Below are 17594 nucleotides of genomic sequence, written 5' to 3'. Positions count from 1 at the left end.
TGAAAAAACACAAAGCTTTCTCAATGGCACTAGAAGATATCAACTTTCCTCTTCAATTATTGCTTTCTCTCTAAAAGATTAGAGTCCCATACCACTATTACTTGTACTGACAACTAAAAGTGTTGGTCTGCTAGGTCGCATGGCAGAAGGCGGTGTGTTTACATCTGAAGGTCCCAAGTTCATTTCCAGTTAATGATCCATAAGAGGGACTGCTGCCTTTCTCCCAGGAAGATTGCTTGGAAGCAACTGATAGACTGCTTAGGCTAAGGTAGAAACAAAGCACTGAAATATTGTCACAAGTCATAAATCAGGCAAAGTCAGTGATGCTCTATGAGGAACAGTAATGTTTGGTGCACACTACTACCAATAGCTGGTCAGTAAAAGCTCCTTCAGAGTTAAAAAAGCAAAAAGATGTGATTTCAGTACAACTTAAATGCAGAACATGTTCAAATTCATATTTAATAAAGCAATTATTGTTTATTATTGAAGTACCAATTGATTATTAAAAACACATTTATTGAGGCTGGACCACAAGGTAACAGATACGTACCTCAGGCATAGTTGCGAAACCTCAGTAAATAGCGATTATTAGAAACAGATTTATCGAGGCCTAACGATACCATAAGATGTGTATCAGTTACAGAGCTCTTAAAACCCGATCAGTATGTTCTTAAGCCATTTTTTACTGAGGGTTTATAGCTCAGCAGTAGGGCTACATGTCTTCATTTAGCATTGTTAAGCCACATGGAATATCATCTTAATGCTCATTTGATATTTAATTAAGGTAGCGTTTGCAGGGAAAAGACTACACAAACCAATGAGAACCAGGAAAAAAACCCCAATCATTCTCCTGCTGTCAAACCCACCGAGCAGAGCTGCTATTTGACCTTTTGTAGAATCTTTTCATTAGTCTCTGAACCCCTCTTTGGATGGAACGCGTGGACCATGCCAGTCTGAGGACATGAACACGTGACACAGAGTTGCATCCATCCTGGTGCGTGATGCCACGAGCGGAGCGTGTCCTGCCCACAGCTCAAACCTCCGTTCGGCTTCAAACAGCTCCCACTCGACGAGCCCCTGTGTCCCACGAGGGCCTTCGCCAAGGCTGTTGCAAACTGTAATCAAAACTGCGATGATGCCAAAATTGGACAGAGACCTAATAGTGCCCAGGAGGAGGAGGAGGGCAGGAGCAGCGCTGGCCACAGACCGTCAGCGCAGCAGGCGGAGGGCACCCCAGCTGTGCTGTCCTCACTTATTCACGGAGAACAAGTCCTGTCCCATTGCCCCCTTCACAAATGCTTAAACATTTGCCCAGCAAAGCCACTCTTCCTCCCGTCCTTCCCTGCCAGCCCCCACGGCACTCGCTTCTGCTGCCAGATCTGGCGCCTCCATCCCACACACGTGGGGTACCAGACTACAGCGCAGCCATTGGAGACTCCCTGTGCCGAGCGAGCCTTTCCCATGTCTCAGGATGAATACAGGAGACCATATCCCCAGAGACACAGCCAGCAAAACAAAGAGGCAGTATGGAAACTACAGCCGGAGTGAAGGCAGCGATTTTGCCCAGATCATGCAGAACGGCTGGGGCAAAGCCCAGGGGAGGGGAGAGGTCTGCGCCTTTTCTTTCGCTGTGCCTTAAGACCTCCCAGCCTCTCCACCAGAGAGGGAGGGGAGAAAGGAGCCCAGATTACTGAAGAAGTCCCCTAGCTCCAGCCTCCTCTGTTCAAATTTATATATTCCACTACAGGTGACATCATGATTGCTGGAGTCTGACAGGTGATGCTGTAAAATGCATGAAACCATAAAAATTTCAACAGCAGCAAGCTCCATTGCCGCTACATCTGACAGCACTTAGCTGCCCAGCTAACACAAATATTATAAAAGCACTCAGGAAAGAAATCCAACCTGCCTGACCTCAGTTTTGGACTAATAAACAGTACAGCATGACCAGATTTCACCCACATATAATAAACAGACAGCTTTTAAAGAAACCAAAGCAGGGTGTTGGTAGGTGTAAAGAACTAAGGGAAGAGATGAGTTAAAGGTGGGCAAAGTCACTGCTGAACACAGAGGGCTCAGCTCCCAGCCCGCTCCACTTTCTGCCACTCCGGCTCCCTACCAGGAGATCTGTCTTAGGGTCTGCATAACTATAGCTGCAAAAAACCGCTCACTGGTGTTACACAGCCAGACCAGGGTTGGGTAATTGCCTAAACTGTGTCAGAGCACCTGATGTTCATTTCTGCCCTCTCCGCAGGGAAAGGGTGAGTAATCTTGTCTCCGAAAGTTGGACAGTAAGTGAATCTAAAAGAATTATTGCCCTTTCTTTCATCACTCTCAGCACTAAATTTTAAAAGCCCGAGGATCGGCTTTCTATTTCTTTCTGCTGTGAAGTCCCGCTGGTTTCCCCGGAGGACAGCACCGTGCCTGGGCTCCGTGGAAAGCGCTCTCTGAAGGAGGATGCCCACGTGGGCAACAGCCTGCCCGCACCACCACAGTGAGTCAGGCAGCTGCGGGCTGGGGGCTGCAGCTGGGGCAGGGATCTTCAAACCAGACATGCTGAAATGGATCTTCGGCTTCTCCAGAGAGAACTGGTTTCCATGGGCTATTTTGGAATTAGTTAGATAGATGGATGGGCAGAAGCAGCTTGTCACCTTCCAACGGGCCACCCCAAAAGCTTTCCAAGCAGAGTTGTGGAGCCTTGGGAACCAATGCTGGCTGTTCTTAGTCACCTCTCAGAGACCCTCAAGCTAACCCACAGGGTCCCATTTCCAACCCACCATGCACCCATGCACCGGCTACCGCCACCCCCAGTATAGCTCAGCCCAGGGACTGTCCCAGCATCCAGGGCACTGGAGGCTGTGCCCAGGAAACAAACGGGTACCCAGCCCATTTAGCATCTGTGCCACAAAGCACACCTGGAATCTGATTTGCTGTTAGATAGTAGTGACAGTCTATTAAAACAGGCAAGCAACAGAAGTTACTATAAATACATATATAGCTCCATTAAATCCCCCTTTATTCAAATGATTGGAGAGCTGTCTCTGAGCTCGCTCACTCGCTCTCACGGATGCGTATACAAGAGGGGGAGTGAGCGGCGCAGCAGGCACCAATGGGGCTGCCCTGCTCTGGAGCTGTGTTACCAGGCAAAACAAAAAGCATCATCGAAATCACATTATTATCCACACAGCTACAGTAATCGGCAATGATGGTCACCCTTCTAAGTATGGGTTTTGATGCTAAAGCCAGACATATTTAAATGTCATTTTTTCAACCGAAAGTAAAACGGTATTGCAAAATTCTATAATCTTTTTAATCCCAGGTTTCACAAAGCACTTCAGTGGAAAGTGTATAATAACTTTTTCACAAAATCATTGCTGTTTTTTCACCATTACAGATCTCCTTTTTCTGTTGAGCTAACTAGTGATAGATCCAGCAGATTTTTCAAACAATTTTTAGTTACTGGAAAAATATGAATAATTTTTAAAAAATGAAAAGTGCATTCACTGGACCGAGTTTAAATCTTTTTCACATAAATGGTTTCATATTTTGAAGTCATATTTATCAGAGTTGACATCAACTGATGGAAATTTTAATCACTGTTACAGGCAGTGATTAAAAGCACCTGATACAGACCAATACAGGACAGCGATTCCTCGGTGAGGAAAATCAGCCCTTACCATACCATGGGACAGGAGAAATTGCTACCAGGTAGGACTTCACCCTTCCTGCTCCAGTTCTTCTCTGTCTCCGGTTCACCAGCCAGGTCCAGCTACAAAAACCCCAAATCACAGATCTTTACAAATACGACCAGACACTGAGAGTGGTCTTTGCAGTCACCTTCATGCAGGACCAGAAAGGTGCTTAGGCGCCCGATTTCAGCTAAAATAAAAGGGATGTCCATTAATGCCCGTGGGAAGTTTCCTGCCTAATCCCTCCCTGGATCACATCCCACACCTCCCTGCTGCTTCTCCACTGCAGAATGCAGCAGAAAATGCTAATGGGACTTCACAGGGTTGTATCACTTCTAACTTGGGATGCGCAAGGGCTCAGCTATCCTAATTAAAACAAAGCCATTACCAGGAAATGAGCACTCCCTAACTAGCACGGGAGAGCAGCTCTGGATTAAGTGCTCCCATCTCCTGCTGCTGCCAACCTCTCTGGATAATCTCCTGGCCAGGACACCAGCCTGGAGGGAGCAGGAGCAGCTGTCCGGGGCTCCCTGCGGTGGGTGCGGAGCTGCGGAGTCCCCGTTAATTCGTGGCAAGCCAGGAGATGGCACTCCGCAACATGCAGAGCAACCTGGGCTTTGCGTGCCCCCGAACCCTCCCCTGTGTGCTGCCAGGCAGTTTCTTCCATCCATCATCAGCATCCAGGAGAGCCCTCAGCTGCAGCACGCCTGTGCCAGCCCCCGGGAGATGACGGCCAGCAGCGAGAAGGGGACACGGTCACCAGCCCACCAGCCACTGCCGGGCAGCTGTGCAGTCCCCTGCCCTACACCTGCAGCAATCCTGCGGCACCACCTGCCTCCCAGCAGCTCCAGTTTGCAACCGTAGGGTCTCTTTAATGCAATCTCCCTCTTTTTTATGGAATAGGCAAAAAAGTCATAATAACCGATCATAAAAAAATCAAAATCGTTTACCTTTCAGGAGGCAACCCAGCGCAGGCTATTACAGGGTAATTTGGTACATCATAAAGTTTCCTATTAGAACAGAAAATAGGGCTGCTTGCATGAGCTGCCAATTGGAAATAAAATAGTAGTGGGGCTGTGATCATTAGCACTGCTTTTTCTATTTCACCGTTTGCTCTCCATCGGGCTAGGAAGAGGAGGGAGATTGAGATGCAGGTGAAAGCAGATGAGACAGGTCTGCAAGGCAGGAGAAATGAACAGAGAGCGGCTCTTCATGTTCACGAAGAATCATGAATGATCTCTTCTTCCACCTATTGCATTTACAGTGCAGAGCCCCACAGAGTGATGGTGGCTGCAGGATGAGTCCCCAGACCATAGCGGGCTGTCCAGTCTCCTGAAGTACATGACAGCAACAGCAGAGCAGCTCAGAAGAGAGGCAGCTCATTTGCACTACTTGGGAACATGGCATATGTTTTTTAAAAAAATAAAAAAAAAAAATCCTGAAACTGCAATTAAAAGAGGCCAGAACGAGAGCAAGATGGCCTGTTACTGCAACCGGCCACTGTTTTAAATAAAGGCCCCAAAGTGCTGGCATTCACATACATTTCTCAGCACATTTCCCTTTGCTGTTGGCAATCTTTGACATTGATCCTGTGCCTCATGCTTCTCCAGTTACTAGCTACATTAGAGTGCACGCAAAACATTCAGCAAAGCCCAGTCTCCTGCCAGCTGCGTTACAATTGCCAGGAACAGCTTTCCTGTGCCGTGCATGGCACACCAAAAGACAGCCCACATCACATCAGTGAACATGACCAAGGCCACAGAGGAGAGCAGTGGCAGAGGCAGGTATGATGTCTGGGCTCTTGAGACTGCACTCCCTAGGATGTCCTGAAGCTATTGACCCAGTCCATAGGTAAGCGGCACAGGAGAAAGGCTGAAGCATTTTGCTGCAGAAAAGCACCAGCAGAGCTGAAAGCTGTATAAATGATGCTTTTATTTCTGTGAAGGAGGAAAAAAGCCTCTCCCCTCTGTTAGCAGTTTCATTGTGCCAATGCTCATGCTAACAACATGCTTCCCTGGATGCCTTCTTGGTGGGATGGAGGGACCAGCTTACCTCCACACTGCAGCACAGCAATGAATCCCCATCACATAAACCACAGACACCATCAAAGAAACTGGTCCATGGAGATCAGACAGCATCAGCTTATAGTTTGGGGCACAGAGGCCACGAAGGGCCATGGAGCCCAGGTCACGAACCAAGAGCAAGCAATAACAACATGATCTGTTTGTTAACATTCATCCCATGGTTCACATCAAAACCCTCACACCCACTTGAGAGCTCTGTCCTATTGCATTATTCCTTGCAATTTATTAAGACAAATTGTTCCTGCACCACAGTTGGAAAGTAACTGAAACCAGCGGTGCTGTCTCCATCTCGTGGGGAACTGAAACCCGGCCAACACCGTGTCACTGCTCGCTAAACAGATCTGTGGTTTTGCTACCTCCCCACTTCTTCCCTTGGCTTTTGGGTGGTTTGCCTCCCAGTTGCTCGCAACGTTCAGTTCCCTCTCCCGTCCTGGCGCTGCAATCATCCCTGCAACCATCCCATGGCTCCACGCTCCCCAGCCGCAGCAGGTGCTCCCCTGCCACGGGATGGCCACCCACAGGACAGGGGGAAGCCACCCAAAGCTGCTTATGGGAAACCTTTGTTGCCGGCAGTAGCAGCATCTGCAGGAGGAGCCCTGCCACAGCCATACCCACGGGTCTCTTCCAGCCCTAAACCCCCCAGCAGACCTCACACAACCTCTGTGCCTCTCCAGCCTCACACAGGGCTTTTAGGGCAGCGAGAGGGAGAGGGCACACGTGCCGGGCAAGCAGCACGGCCTCTGACCTGGCTTTCATTTACCTTCACTTCTCCATGAAAAATCAGCAAAGGCTGGGTTCCCTGCCAAGGCGCCATGTGTCTCGTGTGGGCATCACCTCCTCCGTCCCCTGGTGTGCTGCAAACTGGCACCTTGCAGGGGTGTCCCGACACTTGCGACTGCTCAGATGTGGGAAACACAAGCCACGCTCACACCCAGGCACATACCAGGTGTTTCCAGCAAGCAAAGTGCTGTGAAGGTAAGTTGAGTTGCACAGGGAGATTTTTGGCAACTTCCTGGAAGAATAACATGGAGGATCATTGACAAGGACTTCTGCTGTCCCACAGCTACGCTGCTCCCACCAGAACATGTGAAAATCCACCCTGTGCCCACAATCCTCATGGCCCAAAGGCTGAAAAGCCCCAGATACCCATCACATCTGCTCTCCCTCACTTTTGCAAACCCTGTTAGATGATTACAAGAGCAATGTACTGGCAAGAGCTACATGAAACTGCTCATCTCGTGGCCACCACAGCTGAAGAGCTGGGCTGTGTGCACCCCTTCTGCACACACACACGTGGGCACGCACACACACACACACACACACATACACACACAGGGCTCTGTGAGCCAAAAGCGGCTCCACTCCCCAAATACCAGCCGGGTGTGACACTTAGATGGGCCAACCTGTTGACACTAAAGCCAGAAAGGTCAGTGCAGAGGTTGAGCGCCGAGGTGAGTGTTTGATTAAAACGGGTGGGTGAGGGTTTTTCAGGGATCTGTTGGGGATGGAAGTGAAAGCTTTATGGAGTGCCGGTGGGTGCTCCTGACAGCGCTAGAGATGACACAGGTTTGGCACCGGCTGCAGCAGCATTTCTCCCTCCCCATCTGACTTCCAAGCTCCAAAAGCCTTGGGGTGACTGACAACATTTTTGCTTTTATGTTCCGTTATATCACAATGAGCTTTGAATTTCCTTCCTCGCAAGGGGCTGTTCACATTTATTCTTAACATTTTCCTAAAAGATTTTGCTCCCATCAATTCACCACCACCTTCCCAGATTTGATGGCCCGTACCAGAGTTATTAGCCACTAGCAGGTACTCCATAATGCAACTTTCAGTCATAGCCATCTTTTATGACCACGACTCATTCCTTAAACCATTTCTTTTCCTTCTATCTTGCTTCGATTTTGGCTTTTCTTATTAATTAAATGGCAAGTTTCAATAGCCTAAGATTGAATTATAAGGCTTGTTTAGAGCAAGCAGAATGATCAGAGCAAAGGGCAGAAGCTAAATATGTAATATATACATATACTTAAGATACAGAACTTTGCTTCCAGACGTTTGGAACAAATTAAATAGAGGATCAAATTAACTAGTGATTGAATTAAGCGGAAAGCATCTCATTACCTAAAAGATGGAAACATGTGTCATTTTAAAACAGCTAAAAATAAAGCAAGAATGGGTTGAAATGAAAAGCAGGAACCTTGCAAATGTCAGCCAAATTTGGGCTCTGTTGAGCCCTCCAAATGTGAAGGTTGTAAATAAGGTGGGTTTTGCTGCATAGTGGGAAACGATGGGCTTGGAAAACAGATGTTGCAAAAAGCAGCTGCTACACATCGCATTTCATACGTTTGCAACCAAAGAAATGTGTGCAGGGGGAAGAGGTCTCATCTGCAGGCCACGGCTTCGCAGGGAGGGTTGGGATGCCCAGGACATCATCCTCACCCACAGGCAGGCACCCTGGGCTTTGGATCTACTACTCGGTTGAAAATCCAGAGTAACTTTGCTTACTCTGTCAACTCGATGAACACTTCACTGTCAGTCAATGACTTTCATTTGTTCCTGCTGCCCGCTGCCCAGGAAGTTACTCAGATAGAGTTTCAGGTATTTCACAGAGAGGACCAAACCTGGTGACACAAATGTACCTTTTTAATCCAAGACTAAGGCAACTTGTTGCTGCTTTAATTCAGCCCCTTTATTCAAGGGCTCACTCTTCTGTTTTCCAGACACTTAATTTCCCTTGAAATAGATGGAAAAACCAGAGAGAGTGTTCAGATCCAGTCTTTTGTTTCACCATGAAAGAATCGAGATCATTTCACGTGTTTCTTCCCCCCTGTGATATCAATGCTCATCTTCCTTCCTGCTCATCTGGACCTTACAAATTCCAGTCACTTCCCATTCTGACACAACATTTCACTTAGTGATGCATCAGATGGAAATTGTACTGAGCTGCCACCGGGTGCAGGAAATCACTTTTTCACTCCACCAAACTCCAGTCCCAAATTCAGAATGAGGAATAAGGCCTTAGCCCTCTCCCATCTAATGTCATATTTTTCCCTTTTGTTCCTTTTATGTATCACATTTTGACAAATGCAAGTGGCACTTTTCCAAGATAAATAACGTTATCTTTGCAGAACCCTACGGCACCCCATGGCAACTCATTATTTTTCAATTAAATATACTGTTCATTGGCAGTTGCTCTGCTTTAATTTTCTGCCATTTGTTTACTGAAGAACGAAATGCATAACACAAAGCCCTATAAAAGTCAGACTAAGTTAATTAAATGTGAAACTGGGAAACCCTAACTTTGCCTCCAGAGCAATTTTATCATGACATCTCCTTAAAAATGTCACTTTCTGCAGGAATTTATTTAGACATATGCAACCACTATGAATTAAATGTGCGGTCCCTTCACAACTCTCTCCAACAGAGACTTAGCAGTATTTTGTAACCACTGATTGTAGAAACAAGAGTTTACAAGATGCATAAAGCCAGATGAAGAAAATACTTTGCAGTCAGACCAGTATTTTTAGATTCCTTACAGGTTTCTGAGTTATTTCGGCTGAATGCAGGATACCTAAATATCAGTTTGAAAACAATGCACCATATTATTTTCCTTCAATTGTCAAGAAGACCTGATGTCATTCCTTTATAGAACCACGGGTTTGATCGATTGCAATGCTGTCAAGTACATAGGCTTTTATCAGCCGTTTTACATACTAACAAAAATACTCTGATTAGGGTCCGCCACTAGCTGCACACTGCACATCACACGGAGCAAGAAATGACTGCACAGTAGATGTCAAAAATTAATCAAGACACAAACCTTGGCTGATGATGCTCCTAGACAATGTCAGAAATAATTTTTAAGCAACAGTATTTGATATTGGCATGCCCCTCTCCACCTGAGCTAGACAGCCCAGATAAATCACACCTTACCAGTACCCATTTCTCTGCATGGGTTACAGAGACCTTGCTGTCTTCTCAGATATGGATGTCTACACCGTAAATCATCGTATCTGTTCAGCTGAAATCCACCCTTGCAGCCTCAAAGTGGGGTGTCTAACACAAACCCACCACCCAGACACCTCTGCCAGCCACAGAAACATGCACTTTCATCCAGCCCTAAAAGAGGTATGTGAAATAGGTGAGATGAATTGCCACTTGGAAGTGCCAACTTCCTACCACCATTTGCAGCAACAACCTGTAAATTTTCCTTAGGTTAAGTGACCAAATTTTAGGTTGAAAGCTGGAGGCAACTTATTCCAATCTAAGAGTAGAATTTGACATGTCAGAAATAGTTTTCCAGTGCTAAAAGATTCCCAGCTTGAAATTTGAAATTCCAGATTTATTTCTAAAATCATCACTTGTTCTGATGAGAAAAGGAAAAGAGCAGTCTTTGCTGAGACACACAAATTAGAAACGACATGAATAATTAACAGAGGACTATGAAGCTGCGTAAAAGTCTGCGTTTAGGTACGCAAAAGTTAGTTGGAACAAAACTGAAGCCAAGGCTTCAACATTGTGTTGGGACAAATTACTTTGAAGGGAAGATGTACTGGTTGCACCCATAAAGGTTTGGCCCAGGTTCTTATTGCGGGAATTAGCAACCCAGACTCCAGCTTGATGGGAAGAAGGTTTGTCCTGGTAGGAGCAACACGTAGAGGTCTGGCCAGAGCATATTGCATGTGCGCTTGACCTGTGCTACTGATCTCCTGGGAGGCAGAGAGTGGTGCCTGAGGCAGCAGCACCTTGGGTCAGGTGCAAGTGAAAGGCAGCGTGGTGGTGTTGAGGTGAGCTTTACATCTCATGCAAGGTGAGAGAAGCACAGTGTCAGCAGCTAATAAGTTTATAACGGGGTTTCTTCCTCGAGACAAATTCAGCCCAGATTTATAACTCCTCCATAACACTCTGAACCTTCTGACACTCCTCCTGAAACATTTCATTATTGCTCAATTACTGTCATGTTCTCTTAAGGACCTGGAGGCGGGGGGAGAAGGTCTCCATTTGGAGACCAGATGCCATTTCCATAGATACTCACAAAACTGCACTGCACAATAAATAATCCATTCATCCTTCAGAAGAAGGCTTTGAGGATATGATAAATTAAAACAAAAAAAAAAAAGGAAAAAACTGTGACACGTTATATGTGTAATGGAAACTAACCAGAAACTAAGATGCTGAGCTGGTGGCAGGGCACCTTTGGCTTGTAGCCGTGCCAGACTGTCTGACTTAGAGACAACAAAAGTAAAAACCCTCCATAACCTCTGCATAGCACTAGCACCGGTCTCACTGGAAGACACGTGTATTGGGTTTGCGTGGAAGGTTTTGGTAGCGGGGGGCTACAGGGGGGGCTTCTGTGAGAAGCTGCCAGAAGCCTCCCCCATGCCCGGCAGAGCCCAGGCCAGGTGGCTCCAAGAGGGACCGGCCACTGGCCACGGCCGAGCCCAGCAGCCACGGGGGCAGCGCCTCGGGGTAACGGGTTTGAGAAGGGGAGAAAAATCTGCGCAACAAACTGCAGCGGGAGAGAGGAGTGAGAAGGTGTGAGAGCAGCAGCCCTGCAGACACCCGGGGCAGGGCAGGGGGCTCCAGGCGCCGGAGCGAGACTCCCCGGCAGCCCGTGGGCAGCCCCTGGGGAGGTGGGCTGTGCCCCCCAGCCCACAGAGGTACACGGGGGAGCAGACCAACTGCAGCCTGGGCAGGACCTCACGCTGGAGCAGAGAAAGACGGTGAGGGGGAAGGAGTGGCAGAGAAAACGTGTGATGGACTGACCGTAGCCCCATCCCCATCCCCTGCACCACTCAGCAGGAGGAGGGAGAGAAATTGGGAATGAAGTTGAGCCTGGGAAGACGGGAGGGGTGGGAAAAAGGAGTTTTTAAATTTTGAGTTTATATTTCGTCATCCTACTCTGATTTGACAGGCAATAAATATTTTTTTTTCCCCAGGTTGAGTCTGTTTTGCCCGTGATGGTAACTGCTGAGCGATCCCCCTGTGCTCATCTCGACCCACGAGCCTGTCATTGTATTTTCTCTCCCCTGCCCGGCTGGGGAGGGCAGTGACAGAGCCGCTTTGGTGGGCACCTGGCCCCCAGCCAAGGGTCAGCCCCCCCCCCCCCGCCCCGACACCAAACAGCAGCGCTGCCAACCCAGCATCAGGAGACGTGCCCAAAGCAGGGGCACAGGCAACCAGGCACAGCAGCTTGTCCCAGGTACGGGCACTGGGCTGGCCCCAGCACGGGAATGATGCACCAGGCTAACAGTGAGGGCACGAACCTGAGCCCATCTCCAGGACGCACTTACCACCCGTGCACAAGCAGGCACTCCGCACCCACCTAAGCTGAGCTCTGGAAACTGAGAAACAAAGCGTTTTGTAGATCTAAAAGCAGGTTTGACCTCTTGCTCATCATCTCTGGGCAGAGTGGACTTGAGGCGTTACAGCCCACTCCAGCACTGAGTGTCTTAAATTCCATATCCTTCACCAGGAGGCACAGGGTTCCTGGATCCTACTGGGCTTAAAAGCCACCCTTGAGCTTGTCTCTGTCTTAGGATTTGTGAATCAACTGAAGCTTTCATGCATTCACAGGTTAGACACTTCCACAGCACATTATCATCCAAAACGCTCTTTCTGCTTTGATACTTGTAACAAGTCTCTGTTTGTACATATGGAAACCACATTATATATTCCAGATGGAAATTCATACTCTATTTCAGAGAAGGAAACGAGAGCTATTTCATACTAGATGCATAATTTGTTGTGTGAATATGAAATACGTGACTGCCTCACATGTTATGTTGTGAGCTAATCATAAAAAAAACTATAATGAAAAAGGTCCCATCTGTCTCTAAATCCTGTAATCCAACTGTTCTCAGCTAACTCCAGCTCTGCCAGTACCTGGTATACATACAGCAAGGAGAGTTTTCTGTGCCAGGGAAATACTGAAAACCAGAAGAGCATGCGCTGAGCTGCGGCTAAAGTTTCATCCGAGGCAGTGAGAGAATGTCTTGGAGAGAATAGAGACCTTATGACACCTCTTCAGCTGCCTGAAGTCATTCCCCAACTCTTCAAATTGTTCTTGACCTGCCTTTTTATCCGGGCTACTCTATCATTATCTTCTTAACATAATTTCCCCGCCGTTCCCTGTAGAGCCTTAATGGGATCACTGGGAAAGATCCAGCTGCACATTAGAAAGTGCGGGGGCAAAGTGCCGTCCCCAACAGACGACGGGAACGCTGCCGCTCACGGCGGCCAGGCTGGGAACCCACGGCGGAGCTTGCTGGCGGCAGAAGCAGCTCTGCCAGGCAGGCAGTCGCTCCGTGGCAAACACAAGCCGGCAGGTCTGATGGGCTCTGCCGTCTTCTGTCGTGGTCTCGTTTATCTGCAACCAGATCCTGAGCCTGAACTTACAGTTCTGCTGTGTCACCAAAGGAGCTCCCCCACCCCCAGCACCGAAGGGACCATTTGTGGAGAATTATTCCATAGGAAACAGCAATATTTGTCTGTGCCTTTGTCCTTCGCTTTCAGTGCGCTACTGCAATCGCTTCAGCTTGCTCACCTCCAAAAATAAAACGGATATGAAACAGCACTGGGAGGTGTTACCACATTCCCAGGGCTGTTAGGACATTTTCACCTAAAGGCGCCAAAAAGAAGCCCCAACTCTCAGCTGGCATCTCACGGCAATTTTTCATGCTTTCAGTCTTCCACATTAACAATTTCAGTTTGTTAGTTGGGTTTGGGCCTGGTTTGGACCTAATGATGGGCAAGGGACATAAATGGGATGGCTACAGGCTCTGCTGTACTTAATGTCACGTAGTTCCTAGGAGTTAGGGGGTGCCAGACCTTTTGATAAACACAGTGGCTTCCGCTCCAGTCCACGAACTACATCCCTTCTCCTCCCTGTGGGGGCCATAGCTACCCCTTCAGCACCTTCTGTGCCCTGCCAGATACTGTGCTACAGCCACAACAGCACAGCTGTGCTCAACCAGCCACAGAGGATTCGCATCCCTCTTGGTGCTGGATGGGGACAGTGGCAAGGTGAAGGAGAACTGTCACCCATGAAGGACAGTGGCACTACACAGCTGCATCACTGGATCTCCACGCCCAGGACCCATGGATTTCAACGTCAGATGGTACAGCTCACTGTAAAGGGCTCTTTTTTAACCTCAAAGAAGTTTTTGTTTTTTTCAAACAAGAGACCTTTTATTGCTATGCCAGTTTCAAGCCACGCTGAAGTTCTTAAACATCTGGGCCTGGGCCTTTTAAATTTAACCGGTCCATCAGCAATTGCATTCCAGCAGTATGAGCTGTGTCTGTCTCTCCCTAGGCCTGCACTCCATTTCCCCTTCAAACTAGGGGATATAAATAAATAAACCTTATTTACCGTCACCCCCTTACATCTCTTTTCCTATCGCTCACATGAAGTCTGGCAGAAATGGTGAGGAAGAAGCTCCCGTCCCTGAGGGCCCCTCCTCAGACTGAGGAAACACACGGAGGGCCTTAGCAGGGAATTTGTTAAATATGGCTCTTAGGGGAACATAGGAAGCAGGTCTTGTAATTTAGGCGGGCAAAACAAACATGATGAAACAAAACAAAAAAAAAGTATGAACAAAATGCCGTAACTACCAAGCAGCCCCCTGCAGCCCTTGCCAAATGAGCCTGAATGGAAAATCCCCTCTTGGCCCCAGGCCTGGGGACTGAGTGCAGCAGTCGGGCACCAAAGATAATGTGATGCCACCAGAAGGTCTCAAAGGAGCTGCTTTACCCCCCGCCATTCCTCCTTGATCTCAAAGATGAATAGAAGAAGCCAGGGAACACTATTTATAGAAATATGGTACAAATAAAGAGTGATCTGATCTCTTTTCAAACCCATTGGAGATACCAACAGATTAGGTATGCTTTTCAAGACTTAGGAATTCTGTTGCTTTGTCATACAATCCCTTCCCTAAATTCATCAGATTTCCTCTTAAAACAATCACCCAAAGCAATCCAAGGGTACCTCGGCCCTTTTAATCACAGCAGTTCACCAGAATTCCTACTAACAGGGATGTCCACAATATTTCTCAGGTTCTTTCCAACTTCAGTCCCTGCAAGCTGCAGATCCAAGCTGTCCCCACCAAGCAACAGGCACCTCCCTCAGCTCTGCCTTCATCCAGAGAGGAAAGTCTGCTACCAAAGCAGTGAGACCACTAAAATTCAGATCATCGCCTGGTCATTCCTCCTTCCCTTTGCACGGTTGAGGGTGATGACACTCCACCTGAGATGCCACAGCTAAGTCCTCACGTTTAATGGGATGAATCTTTGCCATCCTACAAGTTTAACTCACGAGATTACAAAAAAATAGTTGCCTGGATTAACACGATTTTGCTGGCTTGAATCCATTTAACTAAGCAATGCAGGTCACTGTAACCTAACCTTTTCTCCTTGGGGATTTATCACCCCATCACCTCTGTCGAACCTGTATTTTACCACTACAGCACTTACACCCTCCATTTAGAGGGTTCCACATTAACAGTTACTTCATGGCTTGATTCAGAGCCTACTGCAGTGAATTAAAGACTTAACTACACTTCAACAGGTTTTAGATCTGATCCTTTAAGACCTTTTTCACTTACAAACCATGTAAATGTTTTAATCAAGAGGTCATGCACTAATGAATTAAAAATTACCCTGTAAGTGTCTTAGCCAACCAGCCCACATGGACATGTTTCTGACAGGATCTGTCTTCCATCGTATCACTGACCGACACCTATTAATTTTAGCATCTCTGTTGAGAGAAAGGCAAATTAGCAATGATGTTAATTTACACCTCTCTCAGCTCCCAGGGATCTCTCCAAGCCCATTTGCCTCATGCTTCCTGTACCTCCTTGCCTAGAAAACTCCCCACATTGGGATGTGTCTGCTTACTGCTGACAGTAAAAATGGGGTAAGAAAATACCCAGAACAACAGGTAACATGGAAAGGAAGGGGAAGGGGGTGGCGGTGAAGGTTCAGGGCTGGCCTGATGTGTCACACACCACTGGGACACACCAGTCAGCTCTGGTCCTCAACTTTAGCTCAGTTTTTGAGATGCACAAGGGGACAGCTGCTGCCTTGTATGTGTTTTCCAAGTCTCACCCCAACTGCACCAGCGCACAGCGATAGCTATTAGAAGCCAACAAAGCCAAAGCAGCCACAGGAGTGTTTGCTCAGGTGGGCTTTACTTCTGGCTCTGTCACCTTCCCTCTTGACTTAGCTGTAAATCCCTCATGGATCCTTTCTAACATGAGAGGCAGGGAGAGGGATGAATCCCTTGGGTTAAAACAAAGCACCTTGTCCAAGAGCAGTTGTTTGCCTTGTGAAAAAAAGGCTGACTTTTTACAAACAGCAGACAGCGTCCTGGGGATTTGGGGTGACTGCTGCAATGTTTTCTAGCTGGATAGTAAACAGCTAGGTAACCACTGACACAGGCTTGACACAGGGTTTGAGGTTCCTCTCCTTTTCTCTAGGGACCATAAGCCATGATCCCACTAGAGAAATGAATGATTTATCATAGCAGGGGTGCCTCATTAGGATTTATTACAAACCCTTGTGATAGCCCAGGAAAACTGCTTCCAGGAGTCATCCAATATACCAGAATTAACAAGACAGCCCCTCAGATGGAACTACACTATCCAAATCCCTTTACACTGACCTGCAGCCCCGAAACACTATGACAGCCACAGCAGCTGCCCAACATTAACAGATATCTGCAACTTTTAACAAGAATCAGGCACAGAGCCGTTCCAAGCTGCAGCTATAAAACTGATGAACTGAGAGAAAACAAAGAGAAAGAGGAAAAGCACAGCATCATACCATAACTATTTGATTGTGATTTATGTCCCGTTCCACCTTGCTTTATCATAGCTAAGCCTTTCAGGAGAAAAAATGCTACATACGCCATATAGAAACGGCTTTTGGTCCTGGGTGTGCAGCTCTGCTGCTTCATACAGCTGCAAGGGGGACTGCGGACAGTCCTGCCACACAAACCCAACACTTGCTCCCACTGAGAAAGCGTTGATGCAACTGTTGGATGCATTGATGGCACCTGCCTCACCACACAGCAGCACCCACACTCCTGAAGTTTCGCTACAGCCTTGGAAAGTGGGCGATATACAACATGGTATCAGCTCGCTTGGGAGCATGGGTGCCTCGGCTGCGCTGAGGTCTGCACCAGCAATCATCAGCAGACTTCAGCACAAAGACAGCTGGGAGAGAGAGAAGGTGATACCTGGCACAGAGCTGACAACCGGATCATTCTGCCAGTTTTCAGAACCAGACTTTTCACTGTTTTGTTTTAAAGTGACATTTTTGTTTGCTTGTCTAAAAGCCAACCATGTTTTAAAGAAAAATGGTTGAACACACAAGTCAGAAATAACCCCAAAATGAAGCAAAATAGGGGGTTAAATGAAACAGTTCAGTTGTTCCAATATTATTTTGTTTTCCAGGGGGTAAAAAAAAAAAGGCAGTTTTTCTGTTTAGCATTATCACTCTTTCTTTACTTTGTGATTTCCTAGTTGGCCAGCTACACCACATCTGCATTTCCCACACCTATCCCCTAACATGTTGGAGAGGAGCTGAATGTATCTACTTTTATCACCAAATATCATCAAAAAGTGTCCTTGCAACAGGTAACCAGCTCTCTCCGTGTAAGGAGTGGAGACCCAGCCCTCAGCACTGCCATTAAAGTAACTTTTAAAAGGTGCAGAGCCCAGAGCAGCTACTGCCTTTCGATGGTGAAATAACTGTTTCTGCGGTAAGCTCAGTAACACAAGGGAAAGCTGCCCAGTGTGTGAAAAGATCCAGGACACCA

General features: G+C 47.4%; 1 long non-coding RNA gene across 1 annotated transcript in view; it reads right to left on the bottom strand.

The window, feature by feature from the left end:
* The window catches only part of LOC308069412, a 40049-nt gene extending 22851 nt beyond the window's left edge, over positions 1–17198 (bottom strand). The window contains exon 1 of the long non-coding RNA XR_013930380.1: positions 93–17198. This is a non-coding gene — a long non-coding RNA (uncharacterized lncRNA). The remainder of the gene's footprint in view (positions 1–92) is intronic.
* Between the last annotated feature and the right edge of the window lie 396 nt (positions 17199–17594).

Source organism: Falco punctatus, assembly GCF_963210335.1.
Source record: "Falco punctatus genome assembly, chromosome: 1".
Lineage (NCBI taxonomy): Eukaryota > Metazoa > Chordata > Aves > Falconiformes > Falconidae > Falco > Falco punctatus.
This window is presented reverse-complemented; position numbering and strand designations above follow the sequence as displayed.